Here is a 26,762-nt window from a genome sequence, read left to right on the forward strand (position 1 = left end):
CTACCCACCAAACTAAATGTTCTTTTTCTCTTTCATTGACAGATCAAAAAGAAAAAAAAGCATAAAACAGGTCAATGTTATCCAAGAGACTTTCCAAACATACAGACTATTGATGTTGCCCTTGGTTTCCCTCCAGAGGTAGAAAGCAGTTCCCTATTGCAGAAGACACCATACACTTTAGACATGGGGGCCCAGAGGCCCCTGAGCTGGAACTGACCTGAATCCCTCTTCCATGAAAACTAGTTTTCATGGTAACAAAAAGTGCAATGAAATCCTCCAACACAGAGAAGCAACCAATAGTCCTTCCCATATAGGAAGCCTATGAACCACAAAAAATGACCAATATGGCAGGATAACCCTAAAAGTACACTAATGGCATGCATACTTTGATAGTAATCAGCTTCTAATTGAACTTAAAGAGGGAAACTATGTCTGGTTCTGGAAACCTACCCAAATACTCAAAGCTAATGGAGTTCTATATCTTGGAGGAGAACCTCCAATCATTATTTTACTAAATCAGAATAATCTCTAGCAACAAAATATTTGTCCTTACACCCACAGATAAGTGTAGTCTTCGTTCCCTCAACAAGAACATTTCTCTTTGCAGCAGACCACTACAGAAAATATACACACTTATGGAGCCCAGTCCCAATGGATACATCCACAAAAGAGTTCTTGTGCTTAAAGCTTGGGTAACATTGAAGGAGGTGGGGGTTGGGGATGAAAAGAGTTTAAGAGCCAGATGATCAGGGACTTTACTGTAAAATTTTACCTCCTAGTAACATTAGAAATTACCCATAAAGTCTCAACAGCATGATGGCCTCAACATGAGCTGAGAGGATAATAATAGACCTACTTTAAAAAAAAAAAAAAACCCTATACAAAGAACTACAGGCAGTTAAGGAATGCTGAGAGCAGGAGAAATAGTTTTCCCCAGGGAAAAGCATTATTGATTGAGTATCCAGTACCAAATACTCAGTCCTGAAAACATACATACAAGTAACATTATACAGACTGAGTAGGTTATAAATGCAAATATATATGTACATACACGTGACCATGAAACAATAATTAAAGAGAAAGGGACTATGAATTTGAAGGAGGGCAAAGAGAGGTGTATAAGAGATAGTTTGGAGGAAGGAAAGGAAGGGGAAAAGTGATGTAATTATATTATAATCTCAAAAATTAAAAAATAAAAGGGCTGCCTGTGTCCAGAGCTGAACTGGTCCCATAGCTCTCTGTACCCAAATCCGATGGGGGAGAGAGCTGGACTTTCAGAACTGCAGACAATCCTGACAGCTCAAGGGAGATCACTATTTTTGCTCACATTTCTAACCCAAGAGTAACCTGCCTAGAGCCCTCTGGACTCAGGAACCAAGGACAGTCATGGACAGGAACCTTCTGGTTTCTGCCTGAGCCCACAGCTGAAAGCCAGTCTCCAGGAGTGGTAACACACCTGAGAGCAGAGGTTAGCCTGCCACTTCTGCTCTGAGGGACCCGCCTCAAGTCTCCAAAACATAGGAAACCAGGAGCAGTCTGGGACAGGATCCTTCAGTTTTCTGACTATGCTTGGACCTGACCCAGAGACACAGTGCTTTGTACCCAGATCCCTCTGGGAGAAAGCTGGTCTCCAGGAATGCTGACACACAAACTTACAGGAGGGTCAAGCCACTGGCAGAGACAGCAAGACAAGTTAACACCAGAAACAACCTTATGGCCAGAGGCAAGCACAGAAACTTAAGCAACAGAAAGCAAGACTACTTGGCATCATCAGAGCCCAGTTCTCCCACCAAAGCAAATACTGGATACCCAAACAAACCAGGAAAGCAAGATTTGGATTTAAAACCACATTTCACGATGATGATAGAGGACTTTTAGAATAACATAAATAACTCCCTTAAAGAAATACAGGAAAACACAAATAAACAAGTAGAAGCCCTTAAAGAGGAAACACAAAAATCCCTTAAAGAATTACAGGAAAACAAACAGGTGAGGCAATTAAACAAAACCATCCAGGATTTAAAAATGGAAATAGAAACAATAAAAATGTCACAAAGGGAGACAACCCTGGAGATAGAAAACTTAGGAAAGAGAGCAGGAATCATAGATGTAAGCATCACCAACAGACTACAAGAGATAGAAGAGAGAAACACAGGGGCAGAAGATACCATAGAAAACATTGACACAACCATCAAAGAAAATGTAAAACACAAAAATCTCCTAACACAAAACATACAGGAAATCCAGGACACAATGAGAAGATCAAACCTAAGGATGATACATATAGAAGAGAATGGAGACTACAAATTTAAAAGGCCAGTAAATATCTTCAACAAAATTATAGAAGAAAAGTTCCCTAACCTAAAGAAAGAGATGCCCATAAATATACAAGAAGCCTGCAGGACTCCAAATAGATTGGACCAGATGAGAAATTCCTCCCATCACATAATAGTCAAAACACCAAATGCATAAAACAAAGAAAGAATATTAAAAGCAGTAAGAGAAAAAGTTCAAGTAACATATAAAGGCAGACCTATCAGAATTACACCAGGCTTCTCAATTGAGACTATGAAAGTCGGGAAGATGTCATGCAAACCATTAGAGAACAAAATGCCAGCCCAGGCAACTATATCCAGCAAAATTCACAATTAACATAGATGGAGAAACCAAAATATTCATGACAAAACCAAATTTACTCAACATCTTTCCACAAATTCAGCCCTACAAAGGATAATAGATGGAAAACTCCAACACAAGGATGGAAACTACGCCCTAGAAAAAGCAAGAAAGTAATCTTCTTGCAACAAAGCCAAAAGATGAGAGCCACACAAACATAATTCCACTTCTAACAACAAAAATAACAGGAAACAACAATCACTATTCTTTAATATCTCTTAACATTAATGGACTCAATTCCCCCAATAAAAAGGCATAGACTAACAGATGGGATACATAAAGAGAACCCATCATTTTGCTGCATACAGGAAACACACCTCAGTGACAAAGACAGACACTGCCTCAGAGTAAAAAGCTGGAAAAATAAGAAACAAGCTGGAGTAGCCATTCTAATATCTAATAAAATCAACTTTCGACCAAAAGCTATCAAAAAAGCTAAGGAGGGACACTTCATATTCATCAAAGGAAAATTCCACCAAGATGAACTGAATATCTATGCTCCAAATGCAAGGGCACTACATTCATAAAAGAAACCTCACTAAAACTCGATGTACACATTGCACCTCATACAACAATGTGGGAGACTTCAACACCCCACTCTCATGAATAGACAGATCATGGAAACAGAAACCAAGCAGAGAAAACTAACAGAAGCTATGAACCAAATGGACTTAACAGATATCTATAGAACATTTCATTCTAAAACAAAGGATATACCTTCTTCTCAGCACCTCATGGAACCTTCTTCAAAATTGACCATATAATCAATCACAAAGCAAGCCTCAACAGATAAAAGAAGATTTAAATAATTCCTATCAGATTGCCACAGACTAGGGCTGGTTTTCAATAATAACAAAAATGACAGAAAGCCCACATACATGGAAGTTGAACAATATTCTACTCAATGATAACTTGGTCAAGGAAGAAAGAAAATAAAGATGTTTTAGAATATAATGAAAATGAAGGTACAACATACCCAAACTGATGGGACACAATGAAAGCAGTGTTAAGAAGAAAATTCATAACTCTGAGTGCCTCCAAAAAAGAAACAAGAGAGAGCCTATATTAGCAGCTTGACAGCACATCTAAAAGCTCTAGAACAAAAAGAAGTAAATACACCCAAGATGGGTAGATGGCAGGAAATAATCAAACTCAGGGATGAAATCAACCAAGTAGAAACAAAAAGAACTATACAAAGAATCAACAAAACCAGGAGCTGGTTCTTTGAGAAAATCAACAAGATAGAAAAACCCTTAGCCAGACTAACCAGAGGGCACAGAGAGTGTATCCAAATTAACAAAGTCAGAAATGAAAGGGAGACATAACAACAGAGTCTGAGGAAATTCAAAAAGTCATCAGATCCTACTAAGTCTATATTCAACAAAACTGGAAAATCAGGATGAAATGGACAATTTTCTAGACAAATACCAGATACCAAAGTTAAATCAGGAACAGATAAACCATCCAAACAGTCCCATAACACCTAAAGAAATAGAAGCAGTTACTAAAAGTCTCCCAACCGAAAAGAGCCCAGGACTAGATGGGTTCAGTGCAGAATTCTATCAGACCTTCATAGAAGACCTCATACCAATATTATCCAAACTATTCCACAAAATTGAAACAGATGGATCACTACCGAATTCCTTCTATGAAGCAACAATTACTCTTATACCTAAACCACACAAAGACCCAACAAAGAAAGAGAACTTAAGGCCAATTTCCTTTATGAATATTGATGCAAAAATACTCAATAAAATTCTCGCAAACTGAATCCAAGAACACATCAAAGCCATCATCCATCATGATCAAGTAGGCTTCATCCAAGGGATGCGGGGATGGTTCAATATACGGAAAACCATCAACATAATCCACTATGTAAAAAAACACTTGATCATCTCATTAGATGCCAAGAAATCATTTGACAAAATTCAACACCCCTTCATGTTAAAAAAAGTCTCAGAAAGATCAGGAATTCAAGACCCATAACTAAACATAGTAAAAGTCATATACAACAAACCAGTAGCCAACAGCAAACTAAATGGAGAGAAACTTGAAGCAATCCCACTAAAATTATGGACCAGACAAGGCTGCACCCTCTCTCCCTACTTATTCAATATTGTACTCAAAGTCCTAGCCAGAGCAATCAGACAACAAAAGGAGGTCAACAGGATGCAAATTGAAAAGGAAGAAGTCAAAATAACACTATTTGCAGATGACATGATAGTATACTTAAGTGACCCCAAAGTTCCACCAGAGAACAACTAAGTCTGTTAAACAGCTTCAGCAAAGTGGCTGGGTATAAAATTATCTCAGAGGATGGCCTTGTTGAGCCAAGCTAAGCCTTGTTGAGGTGAAGCCCTTGGTTCTGCCAAGGTTGGACCGTCCAGTGTAGAGGAATATCAGGGCAGGGAGGCGGGAAGGGGTGGGTGGATGGGTGGCGGAACACCCTCATAGAAGAAGGGGGAGGGGGATGGAATAAGATGTTTATGGACAGAAACTGGGAAAGGTGATAACACTTGAAATGTAAATAAAAATATCCAATAATAAAAGTGCATAAAATAAGAAAATAAAGATCAAAAGAGACTGAAACAATAAGACAAAATGATATTACTGTTCCTCTATGAAGTTATTGTAAGGCAATGTCTAGTAGATATTATGGGTTGACTTAAAATGTTCGCTTTCTAAGGACATTTCTTCTCCAGACAGTGTCTTGCAATTTTCTACTAAGACTGCCATCTGCCAACTAACCACAATATCCCCAAAGCAGAAAAGTTTGACAATATTAGAATTTTACTGTCTTAGGATTTTATTGCTGTGAAGAGACGTCGTGACCAAGCCAATTCTTACAAAGGAAAACATTTAATTAAGTCGGGCTTACAGTATGAGAGGCTCAGTCCATTATCATCATGGTGGGAAGCATGGCGGCATCCAGGCAGCCATGGTGCTGGAGAGTTCTACATCTTGATCTGAAGGCAGCCCAAAGGAGACTGTATTTTTCAGAAGACTATCCTTCACACTGGGTATAGCTTGAGCATAGAAGACTTCAAGGGCCGCCTACACCTCACTTCCTCCTACAAGGCCACATCTCCTCTAATAAGGCCACACCTCCTAATAGTGCCACTGCCTATGACCAAGCATTCAAACACATGAATCTGTGGGGGCCCTACCTATTCAAGCCACCACAGTTACCTAATCTTAACTATCCACAAATGACCTTTATTCATAAACTTTCTTACTTCAACACGGAAAATTCATAATTTATTGTTTCTGATTTCTGGTATATCACAGTTCTTATTTTTATGAGCTGATCGTTAGCTATATTAAAATAATTGAGATCAACTGACTGTCGTGGCTATTTAATTGCCAGAAAAGCAGAGAAAAATCATTATTTAACTTTTTACAATGAAGATATATGTGAGTATCCAGTCATTTGCAAGTAAAAATATGCAATTTAATTTTCATTGATAAACTCTCTTCTGTGTTGTAGTTTTCCATTTAATGAGCTATTAGTAGGAAGATTTGTATCAATTACTCTACCTATTAAATATTACCATTTTAAAATGTGATTCCTTAGTTATTTTGCTGTAGGCTGTTTTGATAAATGTGAACAAAATATCCCTATATTTGTAGATAACTAATATACACCAAGACTTAAACTGGGCATTCCTTGCTTATGTAAGTTCCATCTAATTATATGGCCATTAGGTATATGTCTCAAATGCTCGATATTTTCCTCTTTACAGTCAACTTATGCTTAATTAAAAAGTAGTGACAAACTTGCTAACTCTGCATTAACTACTCACTTGTGATACAAATTTAATAGCAGGTCTAAATTATTTTAAGTGATTTAAGGATTTCCAATATACTCTCCCAACCTCAAAGTTTTTTTTTTATTCAAACAACCAGGAAATGAAAAACCATCATGCTAATTAAGTGTTTTCCCTGTTAAAACAAATAAGTTTCCCTTCATTTTAACATCGTAGCACAATATATTAACACTAAATTTACAGAGTAAGAAAATAAATGACCAGCACAAAATGTCTTATTTATTCAGAGCTATTTCTATGTATTGAAGTATAATTTAAAATAGAAAGGGCGGATGAAACCCTACTTTGTTCTTTGGACAGAACCATTTTGATTTAGTCATGTCCCTGCTTCTGCCATTGTCATATAGCTGCTTCCCATGGGTTAGACATGAACACTGTTGTCCGGAAACAGAGCAGCTGTGATCACCCATACCTGAGCCGCTCATGAGAGTGAGCCTATGAACATTCCCCTCAGGAGAGAGAAAGAAGACTTGGGATTACAAACCTCCAGAGATCTCTGGGAGTCCCTCCTTTCCTTGAAGTTGTGTAAGAGCTTAAATAGAAGACTGAAGGTTGAGACTTTTCAGCAGTGTAGCATCCTAAGACGCCCAGAGTACTTCCCTTGGGTGTGGCTTCCTCTGAATCACCCACACTATTATGACAACCCTCTTCAGTTTGTTGGCATCCTCGATGTCTTAGGTGAATAAGGGTTTCTTCATATATTTCCAGAAGGAAAAGTACAGCAGAAGACATAGGTAACTAGGCTTAGACTCTTCAGACAATGGGGCCATTGGGCTGCTAAATGTTCTACCTGTTGCAGCCTACTTTCTCCCTTGGAAGGGTATCCTCTCTTAATCCTCTCACTTTGCTTGCTACTATCTATGTATCCATATCCAATTCTTAGTTCTGAGATGTAAAGAACCTAGAAGGTCCCCAGGACTGCCCTCCCATTACCAATTTCAACTGATATATCAATGGCAATTGACGTAAAACTATGACAAGGATAGATGGAGTTCACCAAAATATTTGATGGGGGTTTCACAGATGGACCTGAAGTTCAGAGGACTCAGGCAAGCACAGAAAGGCAAGCACTGCGTGATCGCATACATACAAGGAATCTTTAAAAGACTGTTTCACAGGACTCGAAAACAGAACCATGGCTATCAAAGGCTGAGGAAAGGGGTGCTCTGTCGAATCTATTTCCCCCTAGAGTAGCACAATCATGAGGCATCATGAAGCAGAATGTCTGTGATAGCCTCCAACGTGTCATTACAAGATGACACTGTTTTGTAATCTACAAATGTGTTGGGTCACATGCACATATACCCTTGAATAAGTGTGCCCTATGGACCACAGATTAGACCTGAGTGTTGTCATTCACAGCAATAAAAGAAGCAAACAATATGTCTGGTACCACATCTATATGGTAATAGAATCTGTTTATATTCTTTCCCAGAGGAAAGTTGGGCAAAGCCACCAAACCCTTGCCTAAGATCTCAATCACCATTCCCTTCTACCCTTCCCAGTTCCACATAGTCTTGGTGGTGTGGAAGTAGATGATTGGCTGGGGGGGGGTGGGAGATGAGACATCAGGATGCAGTTTTCCTGTTATCACCATGCTAGGGTAAAGTTTCAGTGATACTTTTAAATCATCCATGTTCCTGTAGGTAACTCCAATAAGTGTATTTGGGGGAATGAGGAGAGAGATCAACCAATAAAGTGCTTGCCTTGCAGGTACAACAAACTGATTTGATCCCAGAACATGTACTTTAAAAGTCTGACATGTTGGAATGCACTTGAAATCTGCTAGGAAGGCAGATACAATGGATCGCTGGCCAGCCAGCCTAGACTACTTAAGTTCCAGGCCAGGGAGAGAACTTGTCTCAAAAGAAATTACATATATCTTCTGAGAAATGGCACATGAGGTGGCTCTCTGGACTCTGCAAGCACACACATGTACACCTATGCAGAAATCAATATGCACACACTCATACATGAGCACACAATAAAAATAAAAAGTAAACATAAAGGTTGAAGAAATTGTTTTGTGGCCAAAAACACTACTCTTCCAGAGGATTCAAGTTCATTTTTCAACACCCATACTGTATGGATCACACACACCTGTCACTACAGCTCGAGGGGACCTGAATGCCTCCAGCCTTTCAGACACTCACACTCATGTGTACATACACACACATACAAAAACTTAAAAATAATAGAATGGAGGGTTTTTTAATTTTCTAAGTAAACTTATTAGTTCAACATGAGGGTCTTAGAAGGAATCATTTCTTTGATCTCTTGGTATCCTATGTATGGTAAATAAACCCATATTTCTTCACCCTAAAAATTAACACAGTATCCCATGATATACTGTCCTATACTATAGGATACTATATTACATGGTATCTCTTACTATATTACATAGTACCTATAATAAAATGGTATCATGAAAGTACTTTGTTAATCTAGATTTTTGAAAATAAGTAATGAACAAAAATATAATCTGATTAATGTAGCCCCTTTTGTTAAAAATAATATATATTAAATATGCATAGGTATATATGTTCTAGATGAGGACTAAGGCCAGCTTGTAAAAAGTAGGTATGTGTTTATGAGAGATTTTATTTTCTTGCTTTTTGTTTTTCTGAATTTTCTGAATTCTTCCTCAAACATATCTAACTTATACGATCAAAATAAATTAAGGTTTATGAATTTGAAAGCAGCGATTGCCCCCAGGTGCTTAGGACCATGGTTTTTTCCCTTACTTTCTATAATGAGCACATGTTGCTTCTATAATTGAAAATATAAATTATATTTTTTAAATAGCAGAGTTATGATGTACAATGAGAAAGAATATTTGATTCCGTGAGAGGCTTTATCAAGATGACAAAATAAATAGCTACTGAAACACTTTACAGTCAAAATATTCTACTGTAGAAGCAACTTTTGCTTCCCCAAAAATAACACAACAGTGTTCTTTATGGAGTTTCCAATAAAAGCTAGCCTTGATGGTCTTGTTATCTTCATAGGCGTCTCTTCTTTGGCTATGCCAATGTAACATGTAAACTACGTCACCATCTCTGCCGTTGCTGCCAGGAATTGTCATGTATTATCCTTTCTAGACAAATCTTTCATTGTAAAAAGTCAAAAGTTGGGTGTTAATTCAAATACTGTCATTATATCTGCCTATATTGTTAATCATACTGAGAGAGATTAGATTTTCTACATAGCAAAAAGAAATCTCAAAGCGCTCACTTAATAAGCAAGAGAAATATTTCCAATGGTTATTTTTAAAAAAGTACTTTTAGTGTCCTAAGATAAAAAAAATTGGCTTTTTATTTATTTTTTTTTTTGGTTCTTTTTTTCGGAGCTGGGGACCGAACCCAGGGCCTTGCACTTCCTAGGTAAGCGCTCTACCACTGAGCTAAATCCCCAGCCCCAAAAATTGGCTTTTTAATACACACATTTTCTAGAGTGTTTGGCCTCTCACAATTTAAATACATTTCAGTTCATTGTTTGTTTTTCTTTATGTAGTAGTAAAAAAAAAATCCATCATTGATTTGTACTAATTATGTCAACCTTTTATGAATAAATGCTGGAGGTCTAATGTACAACATTGTGATTATCTTTAATGCCATTTTGTGTGCTTGAAATCTGAATGCTATTAACTATCCTTGTGACTCCCCTCCCCCACCCACACATACAAATGCAGTAACTACATTGAAGGATGTGTCAATTATTTTGATTGTGTGAATCATCCAGTGTAAAATATCATCATCACCTTGCACTCTTGAATATATGTAAATTTGTCACACATTCTTCAGTAAATCTGACACAAGTAGTTTTTCTCTGTAGTACCTCCAAAGATTGTCTTTGGCCACACACATGTGTTCATCCTGATATGATATTGTGCTGGCTAGTTTCATGTCAACTTGACGCAGCTAATGTTATCAGAAAGGACGGAAGCTCAATTGAGAAAATGCCTCCATGAGATTGGGCTGGAAGGCACTTTCTTAATTAGTAATTGATGGGGAAGAACCCAGAACTTTGTGGGTGGTGCCATCCCTAGGCTAGTGGTCCTGAGCAAGACATGGTGAGCAAACCAGTAGATAGCATCCCTCCATGGCACTTTACAGTCCATACTTCCTGTTTTGAGTTCTTGTCAGGACTTCCTTTGATGATGAACATTAATACGGAAATGTAAGCCAAATAAACCCTTTCCTCCCCAACTTGATTTTGGTCATAGGGCTCCATCACAGCAATAGTAACTCTACGACAAATATTTTCTTTATCCATTTTCCTCTCAGTTACCTTGATATTTGTGTGGTATTACCTCTTGTTTGAACTTATTTTCAAAAACCTGAGGTTATACTTTGAGTCATTAAATTCAGCTAGTACTCCTTTTTTTAAGGCTTAAGGTTTGGTCTTAAAATCATGGATGACCATTTCACAAACTGTGAGTCACAAACAGAAACAGTATAGATGAATCAAACCGGCTTTTATGAACTTAAAAAAAGTAACAGAATCTTAAACATAGCAGCCATCCATGCCTTGAACAAATACTGAGACACAGGAAAGTGCTAATCATTCGTAGACATTCTAGAAACAAGAAAACAGTATGATTTCCTTTGTGGAACCCACAAAGCTCCAATTATCAAACTTCTTATTCCCCAAAGCAAGAGTTGTTTAGATGCCCACCTAATTCTTAATGGATTTTTTAGATTTCTGTGTGTGTGTGTGTGTGTGTGTGTGTGTGTGTGTGTGTGTGTGTGTTTCCACATGCACACACACATGCGCTTCAGGAGGCCATAAGAAAATATTGAATCCTCTGTAACTAGAGTTATATACACCCATATGCCATTCAACTTAATTGCTGGAATCCAACATGGGTCCTCTGGAAGAACAGCAAGTACTCTTAACTACTAAACCATCTCTTCACCTCCCACTTAATAGATTTTTAAGATACTTCAAGAGCATTCAAAAGATGAGTGTCCCCATGCCCTTTGTGTACATTTCCCTCAGCCTTCTGCTTTTTTGAACTCCCATCAGAACAACCCATTAAACTTGGCCTTCCAAGGTTTTTCTAGCCCTAACTTGGAGATTCTTCTATAGTACTCCTTAAACCAGTTCCAAAGGCCTAAAACCACATGGTGAGATTGTCATACTGGGATCCCCACTCCTGGTTCCATTTTGGTCATTAGTTACTTTTTGAGTTACTTTAATAAAATATCTGAGTAAAACAAATGAGGAAAGACTTATTTTGGCTTACCTTAACAGGGGATACAGTATATTGTGGTGGTGGTGGTGGAAACACAGTAGCAGGAGCACACAGTCTGTAAGTACCGAGTGATGAATGTCTATATTCAACACTAGCTTTGTCATTTTTATCCAGCCTGGAAACACAGCCTAGGAACTGACACCCTCACCATTAGAATTAGTCTTCCCTCTTAATTAACCTAATTTACATAGTTATAGGCATACCCATAGGCTCATCTTCAGGTACTCTAGAGCCAATTGGTTGTCAAGAAGACAACCAATATTAATCATCACACCATTCTATGTTGATTTATCACTAATACGGTCTCATCTTGTTTATTCCTGCTTATCTTAGAAAGCCACCACCAGAAGGAAAACTTCATGATAGGTCTTGTTCTCATAAAACATGTGTTTCCTTCTCCAAACAGAGAAAATAAATAAGTAAAAATACAATACAAAAAAAAAAGTCCATCCGTCCAGTTATTTCTTGAACAATCATTGTTTTCTAATATGTAACAGAGTTTAATATTTAAAATTTCTATCAATAGCATTTAAGGACTGAACAGCATAAAAGTACTTCTCTTAAGGTTAAACAAGATACCATTCAGTGTGGTGAAGAACTTTTGATTTAGAAGAGAAATTTAAAAACATAAATTTAAAAATATCAACTATGAAGGACAGAGGATTGGCATATCTTATTACAGTGTTTGCTTTCTTAACTCTTGTTTATTACTATGCAAACTCATTCATTTTGGGAAAACAAATATTTTAAGACAGGAATATATATTTAATAACCAAACTAGAACAAATCTTAACCTTACACCTGTGTGTTATCTAGAGACACATTGAAAATCTGATCATCTTACTGTCACTGCTCAACGCTATCTTTTTCTAATAAGGTTAAGGAGGTCACCTACTTCATTTCTTTCAAGATGCGCCGTGATGTGCCTGGAGTTGACACTTCAAATACCATCCAAAGTTTCATATACCCAGCATTCATGAGGAACTGAAAATAAGTTTTTTCAACATCATGCAAGGAATTATATTTTAAAGAAAGTTTTTAATGGATAAAAATAAAATAAATTCATAACCTTGACTTTCTGGCTTTAATAGGCACACTTTTTATTCAAACTATGTCCCTTGGGTCTTTGTCTGCACTCACAGAGGGGAATGTTTCCTTCCTCTGCAGGAGTAGGATGCCTGAATTTCTCCCTACTCCTGGCCCCAGTAGGATGTTGACTTGTGATCAACAGAGAGAAAAGATCTCGGAGAAATGGGCTATTTATCCACATGGCATGTTTCCTCCTGAATGCCTTTTTCCTGGTCTGTAAGAAAAGTTTCCATGACAACCAAGCCACTAACATTCACCCCCCACTAGCTGACTAGTGCTTCCCTCCCAATTGATCAGCTGGATATGTGTTAAAATTTCTTTGCCCAGACTGGACAATCTTCAGGGATTATTTGCCTGTTTATATTTTATTAGCTGGACCCTTGGCCAGAACATTTTAAATGGGCTCTTCTCTTTGATCCTTTAAAGCCTAATCTTAAACTAAACAGAACAAGTTTTAGACAACATTAGTCATTTCATGGGAGATAAAATATGAACATGAATCTTCGTTCTCCATAAGGGATACATACGTGCTCTGCAAATGACTGAATTTTATGTTTGGCCCCTCCCTATGTCCCTACATTGTCTACCAGATGCTGGGTCCCAACAGTTTATTTAAGTCACTATATTAAGGTAATAATCTAATAATCTTCTTGTTCTCAAATTCTCTACATAAGAAGATAAGGAACTTTTGGTAAAATATTATTACATCCCAACTTTTAAGCTTCTGCCTATGAGAAAGACTAGATGAAACTGTGCTAAAATGTTTATAACTATTATATTTAGCCAGTGCAAATATAGAAGTATTTCTGCTGGAATTTTTCAGTTTGATTTATTTTTTTCCTTCTGGCTACTTGGATGAATTTTTCTGGTGTATATCTACCACGTTCACGGCACTGGGTCATCCTTCACGATCAACTAACGGACCTTCTTTTCTATTTAGAAAGATGAAAAAGAAGAGTTGAACCCTGCGCCACCAACAACAACAAAACAGCCAACCAGGGTCTGCCTACCCCAGTATGCACAGCCACAGGTTTCATGGCTCGAGCGTAACGGCAGTCAGGCAGGTCGTAGAAAAGGGCTGACCACTCACTGATAAGTGGCTATTAGCCCAAATGCTTGAATTACCCTAGATGCCTAGAACAAACGAAACTCAAGACGGATGATCAAAATGTGAATGCTTCACTCCTTCTCTAAAAGGGGAACAAGAATACCCTTGGCAGGGAAGGGAGGCAAAGATTAAAACAGAGACGGAAGGAACACCCATTCAGAGCCTGCCCCACATGTGGCCAATACATATACAGCCACCTAATTAGACAAGATGGATGAAGCAAAGAAGTGCAGACCGACAGGAGTCGGATGTAGATCGCTCCTGAGAGACACAGCCAGAATACAGCAAACACAGAGGCGAATGCTAGCAGCAAACCACTGAACTGAGAATAGGACCCCCGTTGAAGGAATCAGAGAAAGAACTGGAAGAGCTTGAAGGGGCTCGAGACCCCATATGTACAACAATGCCAAGCAACCAGAGCTTCCAGGGACTAAGCCACTACCTAAAGACTATACATGGACTGACCCTGGACTCTGACCTCATAGGTAGCAATGAATATCCTAGTAAGAGCACCAGTGGAAGGGGAAGCCCTGGGTCCTGCTAAGACTGAACCCCCAGTGAACTAGACTGTTGGGGGGAGGGCGGCAATGGGGGGAGGGTTGGGAGGGGAACACCCATAAGGAAGGGGAGGGGGGAGGGGGATGTTTGCCCGGAAACCAAAGAATTATTATTAAGTATTAAAAAAATTTAAAAAAAAAGAAATGTATATAAGAAATACTCAAGTTAATAAAAAAAGAAAAAATAAAAAAAAAAGAAAAAAAGAAAAGGGCTGACCACCTTCTCCTACTCTAAAGACAAACCTGACCATGGGTTAACCAGCTTGCTCCTTTTCCTCAAAACCTGACAGTTACCTAATATCATGATCACCATCACATTAGCCTAAAATGGTGCGTGTTAGACAAGTTAGATGCAGCATGGAATGATATGAATAAAACATGGATACCTAGTGGGAAGTCATGACTGAGAGAGTCACAGCTACGTATGTTCTTCTGGGGACACAGAAGCTGTGCTCGTGGTGTTTTCATCTTATCTATGTGAGGCCTGAGATTTCTGTGCCAGAGTTGTTACTACCCCCGTCTAATATAAATATTATTGCTTCACACACAAGCTCCTGTCAAGTAGAGGGACAGAAGCAAGTTCAGGGGTTAGGTAGACAAGGAACATGTTACTCTATGACTCTCTGTGATTGTTATTCCTGTTAAAATGTTTGTACAGTCTCTTCCTGACCCAATAGAATTTCTGATTATACCGATGCCACAATTAATCTATTTGCAAACAATATGAAGGGGACAGCCTATTTTAGAAGAGTTGAAACCAATTCCTCATTGTTTCTTTTCACTAGTTAGGGCTGGTGGGCCTAGAATGCGTGTTTATTGAGAAATATACTTAGAATGCACAACAAGATGTACTGTATACACACGTGTTACCTTCCAGGGATGCAAGGCGTTATTTTCTTTCAAATGTGTAACTTCGACATAAAGGAATAATAATTTGTCTTTCGCAGCTGTACTAAAAATGGGGAGCAATGTGGTCCCGTTATCAAAGCCATCTTCTTACTGTAGTGAGAAAGCCTATGAGTCACACACAAACTAGGCATCACTGGAGTGCAAACAGAACTTTGTAGACATGCCCAGTTGTGTGCTGGCGTTGCCTCATTACTACTAAGAGCTAACTGTTAGATTGTCGAATGTTTCGGGAGCAGATTGTTAAATGCTATTCTAATTAAAAATTTAATTGCATAAAGTTGCAATTAAATAAATTATATTAAAACAAAGATTATAGACAACCCGAAATCTCCCCTTAGAAATGAAAGACTCATTCCCCAGCTGTTGGATAACTAATGGCAGGCTGCCTTGGCTAACAGCCCTCTTCAGGGAGAGCTTTGGTGGAACAACAGCCCTCTCACCCAAGACCTCATTCACAGCCAAGTATCATCAAGTCTGGCACTGACCATGACTGGGTCTTCACACAGAGATATTCATGGGATACATGATGCTTTCATGAGTCTGGGTGATAGTCAACCTCCTCTTTGGTCCGAACCATTTTCTAAAGAACTTTCTGGTAATCCTCCTGCACACTGACTTCCAACTATGACAACACCCAACCAAGCATACTGAACAGAAGCTCGCTGTGTTACAGAAACCGGAATCAACATCGGTAAATAAGACATACTCTTTTTTCCATAAGCTATATACAGCTTGGAAGGACAAAAATTCACCTGTTAAAATACTGGATGAAGACTGGAGAGATGCCTCAGAGGTCCATATCACTTGCTGCTTCTCCAGGGGACCCAAACTCAACCCCAGGCACCCATATTAGGTTAGGCAGCTCTCACTCAATTGGAAGTTCAGACCCAGGGGATTTGACATCCTCTCCTGGCTTCCATGCGCATTTGCAGACATCTGTGCATACATATGCATACACACACACACACACACACACACACACACACACACACACACACCACATCAAACACCAGCACACATATAGTCATGATGAAAATAAAACAAGTCTTTAAAGGTATTTTTTAAATAAAATTGCATGTAGATCTGGGAATATATTCCTCTAATCCCAGCACTGGGGAGGGGGGAACAGGAAATGGACAATTCAGGCCAGCCTGGCTATATAACAAGACCCCATCTCGAGAGAGAAAGGAGAGAAGATGTGGAGGAAGGAGAGGAGGAGGGAGATTGGTGAAGGGAAACGTATCTGCATAGACTTTTAAAGGACAAGTCAGAGCTAACTAGTCATGGCGCAGGTAAATTAAAACCACAGGTAGGCAGGAATCGCAGCTTCAATGCCAGATGACAATGAACATGTTATCGCACTGTCAAGAATACAGTTTCTTCAAAGTACCTCTAAGGGCAAAGACGGGAAGAAGTGATGTGTCATTCGGAGATGCTTCCCAAAGAGACTTGATGTGTCAAAGGCTCTGAACTTTATGTTAAAGGCTCTGGTAGAAGAAGAGCTATTCTGGGAGTCTTGTGGAATGGAGGGGATAGGATTGCGCGAGCTGGAAGGGGCAAGGACACCACAAGAAGACCTACAGAGTCAACTATCCTGGGCCCATGGGGCGCCCAGAGACTAAACCGTCAGCCAAAGAGCATGCAGGGGCTGGACTTAGGCTCCCTACACATTCGTAGCAGATGTGCAGCTTGGTCTTCTTGTCTATCAACAAGAGTAGGGGTTGTTTCTGACTCTGATGCCTGCCATTGGATCTCCTTCCCCTAGCCGGACTGCCTGGCGGGCCTCAGTAGGAGAGGATGTGCAGGACTAGTCCTGCTGTGACTTGATGAGCCAGGGCAAGGTGGTGCTCAAGGGGAGGGGGTGATGAGGGGAAGGACTTGTGAGGGTAGGACCGGAAGGAGAGGGGGGAGTTGGGGAGGATGCTGTGGCCAAAATGTAAAGTGAATAAATAAATACATTAATTAATATTAATTAAAAAATAATTAAAAATTAATTAAAAAATAATTTAAAAGAGTATGAGTAGTTTTAACTGAATCTTTGAACTGTTAAGGAATCACGGGGGTGGAGTGATAGCTTCTTCAGTTAAGAGTGGTGACTGCGCTTCCGTAGGACTTGAGTTCCATTTCTAGTCACCCACGTGACAGCTCACAATCTATAACGACTCAGTCCTAGGGGCTCAGGCGCCCTCCTCTGGCCACCTTAGGTACTGCATGCATGTGTTGCTCCAATAAAAACCAGGCATACATACCCGTAAAATAAAATAAAAAAGAAATTTAAAGGAAGGAAGCTTTTGGTCAGGTATGATGTCATATACGTACAACCAAGCACGGAAGAGGCCAAGGCAAGTTCCAGGCTAGCAATATGGCAGTGGATTTGAGACGGGGAGACCGAAGCCAGAGACCAGAGAAGACGCCTCTATCATATTCTTGGTGGGGGTAAGGGGCATTAAACTGAACCCAAGTTGAAATAAAATAAATTAAGAGGCTTGATTAATTTCCATTTTGGAGTTGGCACTGAACATATTTATAGTATGGAATCAATAAATGGGTAGGAAAGGAAGACTCACATTCTAATTTGAAAAAATAGGGTTGGGGATTTGGCTCAGTGGTAGAGCGCTTGCCTAGCAAGCGCAAGGTCCTGGGTTCGGTCCCCAGCTCCGAAAAAAAAAGAAAGAAAAAATAAAGACAGAAAAGACAAAGTAAGACACCAGAGGAGAACAGCACAGCTAGACATGCAGACTCCGACCTGTTACAGGGCACACAAATGGATGTAAAGTCAGCCGTTCACATGAGTCTACGATGGGAAAAGGACACAGTAAAGGAGGCTTGGGCTGAGGGGACAGGACTGGAGATGTATGGTTCAGCGGGTAGATCACTTGCCTGTCAGACAGGAAGCCCTGGGTTTGATCCTTACCTGTAATGTCAGCACCTGGGCGGCAGCAGGAGGGCCAGGAATTCAAGGTCATCCTTGGCTAACTCGGTACATTTGAGGACAGCCTGGCATACGTGAAACAAAGCCTCTGAAGAAAGGAAAACACTCAGAAGTTTCCCTGCCTGGCTCTTTCAGCCATCTTGAGTATTTCTTACACTTTCAGGTCTCAAGTGTGTCCCATCAACCAGCAGTTCTGAGACAGTGTGGTGTATTCAAAGAACAAGCGTTTGACGTCAGGCGGGTCTAAACTTTACTCAACACACTATGTTGTGGCCAGGTATGAATACTTCGACAAGTTTCACACTGCAAGTTCACGCTCTGCGAGGTTTCAGTGAGATTCCTTACATAAAAGCATGCTGCACACAGTAGGTCTCTTCAGTGATTGTCTAGGGCCTGGCCTACCAGTTTATAAAAGACTCGGTATTGTTCCCAGCAGCATTTTCCACTTCAAACTCCTAACACTTACAAACAGTTTCACTAACTCGATACAGATAAAATCCAAACCCACCCCACCCGCCCCCCCCCCCCCCCGCCCTCTCCACTACCTGAACCTGCAGGTTGGGATCCTGGTCTCTTAGGCATCTGAGTGTGACTGCAAACCATGAATTGTCCTCCCTCGGCGTTTATTGCAAACAAATAACCCTTATCTCCAATGAACCTGCTTGGCTTTATCTTAGTCAGTCTTGCAACTTTTTAATTATTTCATTTTATTTCCCTGACGTTAGCCTGTTTCTCTTCAGTATTGATCACACAGAATACAGAGACAAAAAGCAAATTTGCGTTTCTCCATTTCAAACAGTTTTACCATCGGAAACAGGCGGAAGCCCTTTAAGTTGGTTCCTATTATAAAGTTCAGTGAACGCAACAAAAATTTCTTGGCTGGAAAAATCGTTGTTCCCCCTGGCGTTTCTTTACAAGGAGCTGAGTTCATTTCACCGAGGGAACTCAGTCTGAGTCAACAGGTTTGTGAATTCCAGAAGCCAGATCTTCAGAAGAGCAGACAGAGAAGACACGGGCAAGCCGCATCCCAGAAGAACAGGAGTAAAGGGAGCGGGGAGGGAAGGGGGTGACTGGCTCCAGGCAAAGTCATGAGATGAGAATAGGAAAAAACAAACCTTGACTTTCAAAATAGGTAAATAAGGCATAGTCTCCACCAAGGTCCAGGTCCCCGGCAAAACATGAAATGAATGCCAAGAGTTCCCTTTGAGGAATGAAGACAAACAGCTGAAGATACTTAGTGTGACTCCAGTGGGGAGGAGCGGATCATTTTTCTTCACCCATCTACAGTTCTCTGTGAGTAACATCCAAGACAACTATACAAAAGCCCGCAAAGGCTTCCCCAAGCCATGGCCGCCATTTTCTTCTGTCAGCGCCTGCCTTACTCCTCTGTCCTATCTCAAGCCTCGGCTTCCCTCTCGGCGCTCCATTTGCCATGTCTCACAGCACATCCCCAAACCACGTAGTTTCTTCTGTCTCTGTGTGATGGGGCCTTCTGGCCACAAATTTCCTCAGCAATATATCCCACACTTGAGTATCTCTCTGCCATGAAGACACTTCAACAGAAACCAAAATGCTGATTATCTACCCCTTTCACAGAAACCAGCCCAGATGGTGAAGCCGTGTGCGGGGGAACGAGAATGTTCTGAACACAAATCAAAGTGCTGCATTTAAGAATCTCGCCTGCCTCACCCCACCAAATCCTGAAGACAGTTCATTGAGTCTTACAGGTATATAAAGTCACAAAGCTGACGGGAGGAAGAGCGTGGATTGACAGCCAACACCCATGGTCACTCTCAGTTGTACATTAATTTTACAAGTAATGGGTATATGTACGTGTACTCTAGTCTAACTCAATGTTTAGGCAAATCTCATTTACAAATTATAGTTTTATGTGGGACATCATTGATTTCTCCATGAAGAGCTGCCAACTTCTCTTAGTCTGGCCACCTTCCCTCTAAATCTATGTCTTTCTTGCCAACTACGAAGTGAGTACTCGAGAGACATGGTTATGAGAACCGTCTCCCAAGTCTTTTGTTCTCAAGGCTCTATCTCCAGGAAGCCTTGCTTTTCTCTCACATACATTGAAATATAATGCAGTTCACGATGCTCACACTGGAGTGACATTTAGAAACCCAGAATCTGACACTCGGCTTTAAAGTTTTTTATTAGGAAATAAATATCCCTCTTCTGTGGTAAAGGGAGAAAAATTCAAATGAAAAGGGCAGTGAATTTAATAATCATTCAGATGAATAGGAATGTCAGGAGGGGCCATGCTGGCTGGTGTGGGGCCCACTCACCTCTACCCTGACTAAATATGACCCCCACTTCAGCTGCATGTTCAGCCAAAGGCCTCACTTTCTGCTTTAAATTCCATGCTCTGGCAGAAGCAAATACCCTGAAATAAACTCCTGTGTGCACTGGGCAAATTCCTTGTTCTATGAATTTTGAGATGTATAAAGAACTTCCCATGGACCACAGACTAGATCTTTCTGTGATGCAGAGAGGACGCCAGCTTTTCTTGTCTAGAAGACGTGTCTCTGAAGACATGTCATGATTGTGACCTGTTAGCATTTGGATCTTAAATATGTCCCCAAAGTCCATATGCTAAAGTCATAAACATGGGTCAGAGGCACCCCAGGGAGATGATACACTTTAAGAGATGGGGTCTTATACAATGACATGATGTCATTGGAGGAATACCCTTGGAGTAACTATTGAAACCCTGCACCCACACCCTTCTCTCTTCTCAACTGCCATGTGTTTTGTTCCACTGTGTTCTGCCTTACTACAAGCCCAAAAAGCAACAGAGCCAAGCCACCAAGGAGTAAAACCCCTGTAACCATGACCCAAAATAAACCTTTCCTCCTTAGTTGATTGTCTTGGACATTTTGTTGCTGGAACAAAAAAAGTTGTCTCACATAAGACTCTTTTTGAAACCCACTTTACTAAAATGATTATGGATTCTGGAATGAAAAATATCTGAGTCTAAGAGGAGCTCTGTTTTCTCCTCTATTTGCAACCTATGCTGTAGGTTCTAATGTTGCTTGGCATCAGGAACTTCCTATGTGAAGTATGTGAGCAAGTGGGAGACATTGTACTTCTAAAGACATTGTAGTTTCTGTGTGATTAACTGTTGAGCCCCTCCACACCTTTAAACACAGATGATACCCTAATGTTCCTAAGAGTCCAGAATACAGAAGAAAAGTCAACATATCACAAATGCTGACAAAATTGAGACATAAGGAAATTAAATAACATGGCCACTGTCCTTCAGAGAGTTGGGGGAAGTTTTTTTCTTTATCTTACCACCTGATGTAGTTTGAATGTGAACTATCTCCCATAGGTTCATGTGTAACATTTGGTCCCAGTTGATAGTTCTGCTAAGGGAGGTCATAGAACCTTTAGAAGATGGAGCTTTGCTGTGAGGGAAAACATGTTTCTGAGGACAAAGCTGTGGTAGGATGGCTGACTGTTAGGATTTAAGTCTTAAATGTCATTGGGGCGGGCCTTCAGGCCTTGCAGCCCATCCCAACTTCCTGCCCACTCTCCTGAGTGTGGATACAATGTAACTAGCAGCCTCGGGTCTGTTTGCTACCCTGTCCTCCCCACATTTCCTTATGTCTCCCCTTATGTATAGTGTACATGATAGACTGTATCCTTCAGGAACTATAGGCCACAATGAATCCTTTCTCCCCGAAGTCACTCTTGTTGGAACGTTTTATCATAGCAAGAAAAATACAACCAAAACATCATTCCACCTGAGAATTTCCTCCAGTCTCTGCATGTCTGTTCCCTTGAACCAGCTACAGATATAATTAGTCAGTGACACTGTGTTCCCATTGTTGTGGGTCTTGGGTCATTCAGAGATTTGCCAGTCTGACCATGAATAAAATTGGACAAAGAAAAGGCTCTTATTCATATGCTGGCACTGGATCTACGCCTGATTTGGGATTCCTAAGTGCAGTGCTCAACCTCCTTAGTCCCAGGCTTTTAAAAGCAAAGAGCATAAAGGTCATCTCATGCAAAGCAACTTTTTGTTTACAGAAGCAGAAACAGCCTTTACGTTAACATACAAGACCAGGCAGTTACAAAATTAACATTCAGCAGCCCTGAACATTCCCAAGTCCGATTTTGCTTTATAGTCCTCTTAAGTGCTTTTGTTCTAAATGTTAAACTCTTAAACATAAAGTTAGCCATCAACACCATAGTGCTTTCTCCATAGTGTTTCCTGGACGTTCTCTCTTTGGTTGCATGTACATAGATTTCTTTTGAAATACTTCTGTGCCTTTTGAAATAGTTTGTTTTTCTTCTCTTTGTGTGATATTTAGCAGAGTAGAAGGATCCATCAACCTAGAGAGAGAGCAATGGAGAATGACTAGAAGGCTAGGATTCTATGATGTACCTCCATTTCCATCCCATTTCCTTTTCTCCGTTTCTGTATTTGCATCCTGGAAGAACGATAGAATGAAGACAATTCAGTTAGTCTCAAACTTCTGCATCACAATCATCTAATAAACATATTCTGGTGAATAGGTTTTGTTTCTGGAGAAGTTTTCCTCTTACAGCAAAGTTAAGTGGAAAGTGAAGAGTTGCCATACAGTCTCTCTGGGCACTCTCCCAAAAATCCACACACGCATGGTGCATTCTCTAGTGTTAAAGAACTAACACTGACATATTTTTTGTCAATCAAAGTCCATGGGTTACATTATGGTCCCCTCTTTGTGTTTTGAGTTCCATGAATTGGGACAAACATATGGTGACATGTTTCAATGACAGTGGTGTCGTATAGAGAATTTTCACAGTCCTAAAACTCCTCTTTCTGTACCTTCATCCCTCCCTTCATCCAAACCACTGGAGCCAGGGGGCTTTACCCTATCCCCACAGTTCTCCCTTTCCCAACATGTTTCATGTATGTATACATATACATAACTGGGGATGGAGGTTTTCAGGTGGGTTCCTTTCACTTAGTAATATGCACTTTTAAGTTTTCTGAACAAAATCCCATGACTTGACGACTTGTTTTTAATAGTACAGAGTATTTATTGTTCATCACGATAGCGGTATTTGTGACAGTTTATCACTATGTAAGCCAAGCTGGCTTGGAATTCACCGTGTAACTCAGGCTGCCTTGGACTTGTAATCTGTTGCCTACCATAAAAAACTAAAACAAAAAGAAAAGAAAGAAAGAAAAGCTAACTCAGGGACATTGAGATGGCCTCAGTATGTAGAAATGCTTGCTGCCAAGCCTGACTATCGGAGTTCAATCTCCAGAACCCACATGATGGAAGGAGAGAACGGACTCCCACACATTGTCTCTGACCTCCGCACTCAGGCCATGTTCATGTAACCATGACAATGTGCCCTCTGAACATTTCCCCCAATCCCAGGACTTTCTCCATGCACATGGCTATTGGAGCAATTGACGGTGACACATTACTCCACCATTGCTTGTCTATTCTCCTTTATGTTACCTGCACAAACCTCATTTCCTTCTCAAAATGTTTGTTTTCCTGCTATCTCTGTATTTACAGAATTCAACAAGATTATATGTAATACTTAATGAAGTAAGGATTTAGGAAGTTGTCTTAGTTACGGTTCTATTGTTATGGAGAGACACCATGACCAAGACAACTTTTATAAGAAAGCATTTAATTGGGGGTTTGCTTACACTTTCAGAGACTGACCCCATTATCATCCTGGCAGGGAACATGTCAGCCAGCAATCAGGCAGGCACAGTGCTGGAGAAGCAGGGGAGAGGACATCCTGATCCATAACCAGCAGGCAGAGTGAGGCAGCGGGGGTCGGGGGGGGGGGGGGGGCATGGTTTGAGCTTTGAATCCTCAAAGCCGACCCACAGTACCACATCTTCTCGAACAAGGCCACACCTCCCAATCCTTCCCAATAGTCTACCAACTGGAAACCAAACATGCAAATATATGCGGACCTATGGGGGTCATAATCTCATTCAAACTACCATGGTGTCTTCTCAAAAACCCCAAACAACTCAGGATCTCACCAAGTCAAGCTTATCTGTGTCAAGCCTTATTGGTGTCTTTACCCCAACTGCCTAGAGTTCATGGTACTAGAGGGGGCCAGAAGAGAAAGAGCAACCCAGCTACGAGCCCTTCTATCTACAGTGATGACTCGATTGCGGGATATGTTGGCACAATAGTAACGTAAACATTGCAAAAGTAACCAGCCACCATCTGATCAGTTTAAGGCCTCCTCCATGAGATTGAACCCATGCCTGACACTGCTCGGATGACCAAGAATCTGAGACTTAGCAGGCCGTGAACCTAAGGGGGAAAAAATGTTCTGCTAAAGGAATGTATAAAGAAAATGACTTCTAACAACTTTCTTCTGTAACGACAGAACAGTGTCTTTTTTCAGCCATCGCCACAGAAGCTTCATCCTGAAGTCGAGAGAAACTGCAAGAAAGAGTCACAATTAGACAATGTGCAGAGAGTGAGAGACCTGAAAGGGACGTGTCCATCACCTTCCTCCTCTCAAGGCTCAAGCAGAAGGGGATACAGAAGGATTGTAGAAGCCAGTGGAGTTGGACGATGCCAAGGAAACAATGCATTACAAGCACAGTAGAGACCACGGCGGCATACACAGATCCTGCACAGGTTCAAGCCAGTTGGGGTCCCAACCGTGAGAGGGGAACAGAACACAAGCCCCGCCTCTAATCCAGAAGCCATCTCCTTATGACAATTACACAAACACTTGCAAAGGAAAAAAGAATGAGTTTTCTCTAATGGAGAAAACTCTAACTGGGTATGGTGGTTTGGATAAAAAATAACCCCCATAGCCTCATAGGGTGTGGCAATATTTGAAAAGATTAAGACTTGTGTCCTTGTTAATGGGGGGGGGGGGCTTGTTAGAGGAAATGTGTCACTGGGCGAAGATACTGAGGTTTTAAATGCTCAAGCCAGGCCATATCACTCTCTTCCTGTCTGCCGATCTGTCAGCTACGTCTGCATAGCTAACCTGTTACCCTGAGTCGGCGAGGGCCTGCGGATTGAAAAGAAAAACACGGAGTCATCCGGTAGGTGAACAAAACGCCCGTTTATTGGAAAAGATGTGTTCCTTATATACACGCTGAACTGAAACTCAAGAGATCACCAGACCAGGGTGGACCAATGGGGTAAGTTTCCATTTCCCAGCTGGGGGCTGTTTACAGGAAGGCAGCAGGGCGGGGGAGGGGAGACCAACAGCTCTGGCATATCCTGTTTACTCAAGGCCAAAAGCCCCGGGTGGTCACACCGATCCAGACGTAGAACTCTCAGCTCCTCCACCAGCACCATATCTGCCTGCACGCCACAATATTTGCTGTCATAATAATAGACTAAACCAATGAACTTTTTTTTTCCGGAGCTGAGGACGGAACCCAGGGCCTTATGCTTGCTAGGCAAGCGCTCTACCACTGAGCTAAATCCCCAACCCCTCCTCTGAACTTTTAAGTCAACACCAATTAAATGTTTTCCCTATTAAGAGTTGCTGTGATCATAGCGTCTCTTCACAGGAGCAGAAACCCTAAGACACTGGGTATAGAAAGCACACTTAAAGGCAGGCCCAGCATAGATGGCCAATACTTGGTGGTATTTTGAAGACATTTTGTCTCATTATGCTTTCTTTGGACATTTTTTTTACCTTATGGAGTTATTACCTATATATTATGGTTTTTGCTTATGTGCTTTATGTGTGTGTATACACATGTACACATACATGTGTTTGTATGTTTCTGCGCGTGTATGCATTTCCCTATTTTTTTCTTTGTTGTTTGCTTGTTTGTTTTATTTTTGTTTGACTCTGATTTAATTTTTTTATTTGCCTCCTTTTTTTCTAAGTCGAGGGAAAAAGGCCTTGAAGAAAGGAGGATCTGGAAGGATGGGAGTGGAGGAAACCATGATCAGAATATATTATATGGAAAGAGAATTATCATAATTAAAAATAATATAAGAAGTCTGGAGAAATAGTTCAGCCATTAAGAGCACTTGTTGCTCTTGCAAAGCATCTGGGTTCCCAGCAGGCACACAGCAGCTCACGACTGTCTGCCTCTCCAGAGGATCTAATTCCTTCTGGTATCCATGGGCACTGAACACGCAAGGTATACACATACATAAGGCACATGCATGCATGCAGTCATGTAAATAATAAAAACTGCAATCAAAATATTCATACACTAAAAAATAAATATAAGGTAGGAATAAAGACAGATGTAGAACTCAGCTTTCGTTCATACGCTTATCCACAAACACAAATAAATGAGTGACTAGTAAGTAAATAAAAAAAAATGGGAAAGAAACAAAAGTCAACTCAGATCTCCAGCATGAGAATTTTCCCTTTTTTAATAAGCTCCTCCGTGTAGTTCTGTTATATATCTAGGCTATGTAGACTTTTAAGA

Source organism: Rattus norvegicus, chromosome 19 (genome assembly GCF_021556685.1).
Source record: "Rattus norvegicus strain SHRSP/BbbUtx chromosome 19, alternate assembly SHRSP_T2T, whole genome shotgun sequence".
Classification (NCBI taxonomy): Eukaryota; Metazoa; Chordata; class Mammalia; order Rodentia; family Muridae; genus Rattus; species Rattus norvegicus.